The sequence below is a fragment of the Anopheles stephensi genome, chromosome 2 (assembly GCF_013141755.1).
Source record: "Anopheles stephensi strain Indian chromosome 2, UCI_ANSTEP_V1.0, whole genome shotgun sequence".
Taxonomy (NCBI): Eukaryota; Metazoa; Arthropoda; class Insecta; order Diptera; family Culicidae; genus Anopheles; species Anopheles stephensi.
Genome location: NC_050202.1, coordinates 74921354 through 74930360, shown reverse-complemented (window position 1 = coordinate 74930360; position 9007 = coordinate 74921354). Strand labels below are relative to the sequence as shown.

General features: G+C 46.4%; 1 protein-coding gene across 3 annotated transcripts in view; it reads left to right on the top strand.

Annotated features, from left to right (window-relative positions):
- The first annotated feature begins 5485 nt into the window (after positions 1–5485).
- The window catches only part of LOC118506246 (probable nuclear hormone receptor HR38), a 67885-nt gene continuing 64363 nt past the window's right edge, over positions 5486–9007 (top strand). Inside the window, exon 1 of one of the 3 annotated variants that reach the window (XM_036043119.1) lies at positions 5486–6534. The gene's annotated coding sequence lies outside the window, so the exon portion shown is untranslated. Of the gene's footprint in view, positions 6535–8572; positions 8991–9007 lie in introns of those variants that run through there. The other 2 variants (XM_036043123.1, XM_036043122.1) reach the window with 2 other exon arrangements.

Here is a 9007-nt window from a genome sequence, read left to right as displayed (position 1 = left end):
TGTAACTTCCAATCGTCAAAACACTAACAAAAACTCTAGAGCTTCATCACTCCACGACTCCAATGTCGTCGATTGCATTCGCAAATTACTTCTCATACACAGTTCGCTTGCTTCAAGCCCCTCAACTTCATTACAGCGGATTAATACTCTTCCAACCGTGATGGTTAAGAACTTTGTTGCGAAAAGCATTAAAACACATCCCACTTTCTGCAACCCTCAAGAACGAACATGACCTCCTCCCTTTAGATGATCCCTTTGGCTGCCCGACAGAGATCCTGCCGCGTCCAAAATACGGGGCCGATCCCGGACTGACCTGCATTTAACACCTCTTGGGGTCGCACGGACCAACGCCTAACGGGAAGGTTATTTCGCACTTTTTCTCACACAACCGCTCCGCTCGCTCGATCGTTTTCGCCAGCTGGAAGCGCACGACAAACACTCAATGGAGCCCCCCCCCCCCCATTAGTGTGGTGCACCTGAAGAGTTGAACGTGCGAGCAAACGACACGAAGAGGTGAGTGCAAAAGAAAGAAAAAACAACAGCAACCAGCAACTATCGCAAGAAATCTCCGCTAAAAGTGTTGTATGCACGCGTGTAACAACTATGTAATTATTTATAAATTTACCTGTCATTTCGAGTTTTATTGAAAACCAACCATGCAAAGGAAGCCATGAAATGTGCAAATGAGGGGCTGGGTGAAGGCCCCAGGAAAGCTGCAATTGCACCGGGACCATGCACAATCCGTTTGTGACGAAGGGTACGAGCTGAGCAGCAGGAAAAAAAAGTCGCTGAAACAGCTTCTGCTGCTGCTGCTCTGTAGCTCGGCACTAGCACGCTGACTGTCAAACTCTGAGTTCGAGTCCGGATTTCTGGAGTGGGAAAGGAGGTGAAGTTGGGGCGTGAGAGTGGGGGAGGGAGGAGGAAACCGAGAGGGCCTCGAAGTACTACTATGCTGGTGGCCAGGATGCCAGAGGAAGCCAAACCGGGTCGAATCGAATAAAACAGTCATAAATCATAATGATTTATTAATCAATGATTAATTTATTGGCAAGAAAGCTTTTGTAATATTTAGTTTCATTAAACTCTTTTCTGGCCGTGAATGTTTTTTTTTCGCGTTTTTATTTCATTCTCAATGTTTTTTTTTTTTTGCACTCCCAATTCGAGTCTGGGAAGTGGGCATTGTTATTGCTTTATCCAACGACACCCGGGTGCCAGTGGCAGTGGTGCGAGCCATTTTTGGGCACTATTTAATGTATCGCGTTAATGATTCGCTTAATGAATTGCCCACTACTTTGAGGAGATAAAGGATTTAAATGGACTTCAGTTTTGTGAAATTATTTAAGAAAAAAGAATTCCCTCATCAAGCGTCTGTAAGACTCTTCAAACTATTCAACAGAACTAACCTATGGAAGGCTCGCCCTGCTCATGTGTGTCGCAATGCATTGGCAGAAAGACACTGCCTGTAAGATGAGCACCGTCTCTGCTTATTCTGCTAGTTCTGGGTGTGTAAACAGATTTATAGACCTTCCTTCACAACCATCGAGTGGCTGCGTGGCCACGGAACATTGTGCGAACAAATTGTGTGGCGTGTTGTATGGTTCGGCATGCCGATCAAATAACTTTGTACCACCCACTTCTAAATCCTCCCCCAATGCGGTGCTCTTGCGCGAGCTTGCACACACACACACACACAGAGACAGCCACGTGGGTGGAATCGATCCGGAGCCGATAATTAGTTCGATCGCCCGAAAAAGGTAAAATCCTGTTTAGCTCGCCGTTGGTCGCCAGTCGAATGCTGGCGTGCCTGCCTAAAATGGATTTTCGCTGGATTCTGGGGGGGAGGGGGTGGGGGTATTTGTATTGTCCCCCCCCCCTCTTCTCATACAATGGAAGGTGTCTCTAAACGTTTGCATTACGATCTGAGTGTGACAAACGTTTGTCTATTGGAAAACAGCTGAGAACAGCCGGATTCTAGGTATCGGGAGCTTTGTGGCAATTGAGATCGGAGATTTGTTGGCAGGCAGGCGCAATCAAGTGAGCGAGCTTGGTTCAGTAGGATGTATTTAGTCTTCCGACGTCCGTTTCCATTTCGTTCAGCGAATCATCAACGGTTCAGGCACCTGTATTTGACTGCTGCTGCTTATCGAACATGATGTAAAAAAAAGGTTTTCTTTCTTGTAACATTGATCGATTTTGCGACTGCAGTTGAGTGGGAGGTTCTAATGGAAGCGGTGGGATGCAACGGAACCTGAAGCGATTTGCTAATAGTTTGCTACTTGCGACATGCACTTGCGAGTTGGAGCTTTTGTTATTTCGCGATGGCGCGCCCGTTTCCTCCAAGCACTCGTTTTTTTTTATTTGTTTGTGTGTGTGTGTGTGTGTGAAACAAATCAAGATTGATGTAATGATCAATGAACGACGATGAACTTGCTAAACTCCTCCCTTTTTCATCGATATATCTGCCAACCCTTAGCTTTCCTGTGTTGTGATGTTCACAGAAAACGGGACAGTCTAGCTGAATGCAATAAGCTATAGTTTAGTTACAGTACGACTGTTATGTTGCTATTGAGATATCGTCACAATGCGCATAACTCTCCTATTACTGAGCAAGCGCAGTTTAGGGGAACATCACAGCATAGGATCAATGTATTGTTTGATAGCTCAGGACCCTAGAACCCTCCAAGAATTAAGTCCAAATACGCATAAATATACGTTATTCCAATGTTTAGCCATTACTTTACTATTTACTATTACTCATAACATGGGTAGCAATATTCTTTAGAAGCATCCGGAACTAGAACTACAAAAGCTACCCATGAAAAGATAGAGTAAAATTTAAAATAACTATATACACTGCTATTAGGATCTTGCAAGGATCGTCAAAAACTATGTCTGAAATAGTTTTTATGCAGATTTACTTTCCTACGAAGATTAGCTGAGTCGCTAGTACAATTCGTTACGGGCTCTGAAACCTGGCAGAAGATTTTAATATTATACATGGAACTGAGAAGTCGACAATATTTGTTTCTATCTTTAACTAGAGGATTAACATTTGAACGGTAAATTTTAATAGGTCGATAAATTTATCAAGAACATAAGATACTTTTTACCATCAAAATATATGCTTCCAATGCGGCTATTCTCTTGCCATTTACAAAGAAAAAACATTTTACTCTTCATTTGAACAACATATTTGATTGATATTTCCGGATAATCAATTATTCAAAGCATTCCGATGATAGATGTGATAGCAGTTTCCGTCGTCACACGACAGGACCCGGGAATGAAACCAGTCTGGACTTCCTCCGGCTTCGGGTAAAATCAAGCCAAAGGGATTCAGATATAGCAGACCGAAACCTCTCAAGGGTGTAGTTCCCAAGGAATATAAGGAAAGGGAATATAGTAACTTCTATCACAAAAGTATCTTCCACGTTTTGATTGAAAGTTGTGAATATAGACTTGTTAAATATATTTTTAAATTTATTTTATTTTAATTGCACATTCTGTTCCTACTCATAGTCATACTGGATTGATACTGGATATATTATGCTGGGAAATACATTATAGATATGATAAAAACTCTATGAAAAAAGCATGTTGTAAAAAGGGAAATAATAAACACATTTCTTTTCAAATCACACAATAATGTGTCGATGCTTAAAATAGCCCAGGCATATGTCCCGAAAATAGCGAAATAGCACCGTCACCCTCGCAGAGTACGCAATGTGCTTAGTAATGTTTTTCACGTGCTAGATGAAAAACCCTTAATGTTCGGGAACGTATTTATAATTCCCCACCACTCACACACACACACACACGCTCACCAAAATGCGTTTGAAAGCACATGCCGGTACAGACGCCGAGTGCCGGACCTGGAGTAATGACGTCAAACGAAATTTTATTTCAATTTACAAAACCGCTCCCCGGAACTGGCAACTATGCGGCCACATCTATTAAAAGCCACTCACCCGTGTCCGGAAAAGTCCTGAGCCGTACCATCGGAAAAACAAAACACACAAAAAAAACATTCAATAGAAAAATCGAAAGTACGAACAAAACATTCATCTCACGCACCAAGGAGCGACATTCGAACGGACGAAAAAACAAAATGGGAAAAGCGAGTTCCTTTTTCCAAACACCTTGCGCCCCGTCACGTGTTGCTCAATTCGGTACCACTTGTTGCCGGCTTGTCCCAAAGCAATTGGATGAGAGCTATTTTTAGCACCATGCTCCGGGACCTTACAAGGCGCTACTATTTCCAGACACTCCTTCGCGGCGCAGGCCAACGAATTCACCATCGCCAAGGACATCAGGCATCCGGCGGTCCCCGAAACGTCACGCCGATGACGTTCGCGAAAGCCAGTCACGCAAACGGCAATGAAACGACACACAGCTTCACACACGGCCCCGTCACAGGCGCGTGTGCCGGCGGAGAGTGCCGAGTGCCACGCCACCGAACGAATCGGCGGGAAATCGCTTGGGAAATCGCTCGCCCTACCATGTGAGCGCGCCCTTTCGATTGCTTTCGCCCGATTGAGTACCGCGTGATTTGTGCCGCGTTGCCGGTTGTCTGGCATCGCATGGGTCACGGAAATCACGCGTGGTAGCCGTGAAGCTCCTGGCGAGCGTCCGAAGGAGCGTCGAAGCACGCTGCCGCCGCTATGCCCAACGTGTGGCTTTTTCCGGAACAGTCAATGGAGCAGATGCGAGACATGTGCGCGTGGATGTTTATTTCCGTTCCGGAATTGGTTTAAAAATAGCTTGGCCATATCTTGGTAAATGAGCTTTGGCAGGAGTTGTTGTTTGCCGAACGCTGGGAATTCAAAGCTCCACAGGTAGATCAATGAAAATGTTTTGTATCGTGTAAAGATAGTTGCTCCACTCACTTCAATCACCAGAATCGCCCATAAATCAAGCACCATTTAAATTGGTAATTTTATTTCGGAGTTTCCGGTCTCCTGGGGGGGGTTGTCCCGTAAAGCGCTTCCAAACGACCATAACGACTCCGGTCCGGTGATGGGTTTTTGACGGCATGCCACTACTATTCTCGGGTATCAGACCGATTTACACCCACCCGGCAACGACCGGAACACATCACACGAACGTCACGCGTTTGTAACAAATTTGCGCGCGCGACTATACAAGTCGCGGAGGGGAGCTCGTCCACCGTTCCCTGGATCTCTATACCCTTGCGGCTTAACAGCAAGAAAGAAAAAAAACCCATCTCAAAAACAGTAGATGCTTTTGCGGCGTGTGTGTGTTTGTGTCAAACACTGCTTTGCTTCCCACCGTAGGCCGGCCGACCCGGGTGACAGTGTAGGCCGCTTACATGACCGAAAAAAAGGCGACCGGGGGGCCACTTTGCCCGCGCGAGATAGCCAACCTCCGGGTGAGAGTGTTTCCATCCTCCGCCCTCGTGGATCGGGGTTTGATCAAATTTGGTTCGTCCGTTGGTGGAGGATTGCTGCTCCGGTTTCCCGAACGCTGGGGCACACTGTCTTCACACTTTTCGGTTCAGGCGCTTCAGTACGGTTCGGAATGGCGCCGGTAGACGCGGTCAATCTGCAGCCCTAGCACCGGCTTCCAATCGGAGCAGATGGTTCGACGGGAAACGGCCCCGTAATCCACGAGACTGATGTGCTCCAGCGGTAATTGGTGGGGCCTCACACATACACGCTCAGTGTGCGCGTGTCAGCTGGTCTGGAGGTCACGATATATGGTTTGCCCCTAGCGGCAAGTGCAATTAATCGTGTTTCGTGCCGAGCCGCGTGTGTAGAACGACCGTACCAGAGTCGAGTGATAAGAAACAGTGAAGAACGCAGCTACAGCCGAGTGTTCTGCTCCGGTCTGTTGTACACACGACATCAAGCACATCGCAGCGGAGCGGATTGTAGCTTAGAATTTTGCAAGCTTCAACTTGTTGTTCGGTACGGTCAACGATCAGTGCGAGTTTAAGTATTTTAGTTGCAAATCTATCAGAAGTTCTCAGTGAGTGTTTTATCAAAGTCACCAAGAATGCATCCGAACCTGGAATCGAATTCACGAAAGAATCCACCTGCCAAATGCTTCACGGCACCAGTGTTACCGCCTCTAACACGTCACAAGTGCCCGCCAAATCACGAGATTCTGTTCGTCACTTCAAACCCTCGCTCGTTCGTAGGTTTAGTGAGGCTGTCGCCTATTCCGTCCGGCTCGTAAAAGGGTAACGTAGTGTTAATCATAGTCACACATCCGGTCGTCGTGTGCTGTGTGGATCGCGTTTACTGTGATGCGATTATTCGTCGTCCGTCGGCGACCAAGTGATTTGAATTTGATGCCTGGTGGATGTGAATCGGTGTGCATTCTATGAGTAAGCCTCCGAAGTGTATGATGCAATGTAAAGAAATGTGCAGTGAGTGATCCAAGGGAATTGAATATTACGTCCGAAAGTAGTGCTGTAAATGTGATAAATCTAGAAAATGTTGGTATCAGAATCTTGGGATAAATCGATCATCTGCTATGGAATTTTAAGGATGAATTTGCATACACCCTTCGGTAAGTGAAAGCTCAACTTCAATATAAAAGGCTGGTCAAAACCTCCAACACTGGACCCGGTGCCGGTGATCGATGAAATTCAATACAAAGCTATCCCAATTTTTTTTAAATGTAAAATTTCGTAACCGATACTCCGTACTGTTATCAAACATCATACACAGCCTACACACCCACCGTACAAAACACAACCTACGGTACACGGTTATGGTTAAAATGCGGTCCCCATTTTACGCACCGTACACCTTACGGAAACAACAGCCTCCATGGCTTCTTAAGATTCCACTGGTAACGGTGGTGTAGCTTCCAGGAACACCACATATATGTAAATGTTCTGCCTGCACAAATGAAACGTGCGCCATGTGTGTGTGTGGAAAACAAACAAACAAACAGTGGGCTTGTGGATGTGATGAAAACATCCTCGATTGGATCGATTCGAAAGCCTTGAGAGCTTTTTATTTGGTACCTGGCTCCACTTAATTACGCGCCTAATGCCATAATTCTTTCACTGCCTGCCAGGCGCCGTTTGTTATAAACTGCAGCAAAACTGCACTAATGCGCTCCACCGATCCCCGAGCGTCCAGACAAATGTATTCCCCTAAGACTCCTACACGCGGCCCAAACACGGCACGCGTGGCACCCGCCCGTGGCCCACGCATCTTTCGACTGCCAAAATGTCGCCCACTTGCATCACCCCCGATTGTGGGGAAGCATCGGTGGAAGAAGAACAACCCTCACCCCGGAATACAATAATAACACCCCTAATAATCGGCCCATCACACGGACTGCGATCATATCGAAATTGCACTACCCTCGGGCACGCGATAAGGATGCGTGAAAATGGTTGTTTTTTATGAGCTTCTCTGGTTTTGCCGGTCGGTTTGTGGGTTGATTTCCAAGTTTATTTACTCACGGTGCTTTCCGCGTTCACTTCATGGGCTCGAGGTTTTTATGTTGGTTGGGACAACGAGAGATCTTTAAATGCACGGTTTTCAATTGATGAGTTATTTGTGTTGCTTGTCATCATTACAGGGTTTTACGAGCATAGTTTTGGATTACAGCAGAGATTTTTTAACGCTGCCTACTCGATTTCTTGTTGGCAACGTATATTTTTAAATCGAGTATAGTTTTTGATCGAGAACAATGAATTTCATAGCCAACTGTGACAGCTGTCGAAATAAAATGTACTCGATCTGGAATTCGTTACTTGCATTTAAAAATATGTGAGAAACCGGTAGAAAAACTCTGGAAAATGCAACTTAAATTCGTTTTTTTTTTTTTTGTATAATTTATTGTGATAAAGAGCAATTGTTGGGTATGTTCTTCCACGTCTTATATCCCACTCCACCAGATCCTGTTTACCATCCCCATCCGTTATCCTTTTTCTACATTGTAAGGTGTTACTTACTTTGCCAACCCTTAAGGTCCGCACCCTGCCCAACGTCCCGCTCTCCCATTTATTCGCGTAGTAAAAACGGCCATCTTAGTGTGTGTGTGCATTTTAGTGTGTAGGCATACGTACCCGCTGTACATGCGGACACTACGAGAGCAGCACGCTGACAGTGTGTGGGCCGCCATTGCCGGATCGTACGTGTGCCTGTTTGTGACGACCCACCTAATATCGTCCCACTTGCCTGTAAAGCCTCCCACACCCAGTGCCACCCACTAGCACCACCAGCAAGCCGAACCGAAAACCGTCGGACCGATCTTTTGTCGCCCGTTCTTTACTTTACTTTATGTGTGTGTATACGATTTTCTTCCTACTGCTCCCTGTTTCAACAATCCAATCGCACCTTTCGCTCACGCTCACCCGAGGTGTGTGTGTGTGCCTGCCTGCTCTCGTACATCTCGGGCCTATACTCTTGTCTGCCTGCCCAGGCTTATTGGCCACCTACACAGACCGTGCCGTTTCCCTTTTTGCAGCTACCCACTCAGGGCGACTTTTGCCTCTCGTTCTTACGCAGCGTTTTGTGCCGACCGGGAATTCTCGGTCTCGCTTACCCCGGAGAGGGATTTCTAGGTAGTACATTTCATTTGCCGGATTCGCCATGATTCCGGGTCCTGGCATCTTCCTTCTACCACAACGCACACACACATACACACACTCACCCATTACTACCTACTCAAGGTGTATCAGTACACAATGTCTTCCCTACTTCAACTTCGCTAGCGCTCTCGCTCTCTGACATCGTCCCAACGTGCGAGTCGCGCCGCTCGCAATTGATTCCGGTGGCGCGTAAACGCGGCACGCTTTTCCACGCGGAACACTGTTTCATTCACTATTTTTTCGTCACATCCGCTCGGCGCTCCGGTTCAACACACAGCGGCTGCTCTGCTCCTGCAGTCCTTGCAATTTTTTGTTGTTGTTGTTGCGTGTGTCCAGTCCTTGCGAAACTGTAGCAGAAGTAATAGCGAACGGTCAAGTTTTCTCCCGCTGGCGACGGCCGTCGGTTTTGGTGGTAATTAAATGGTCCCT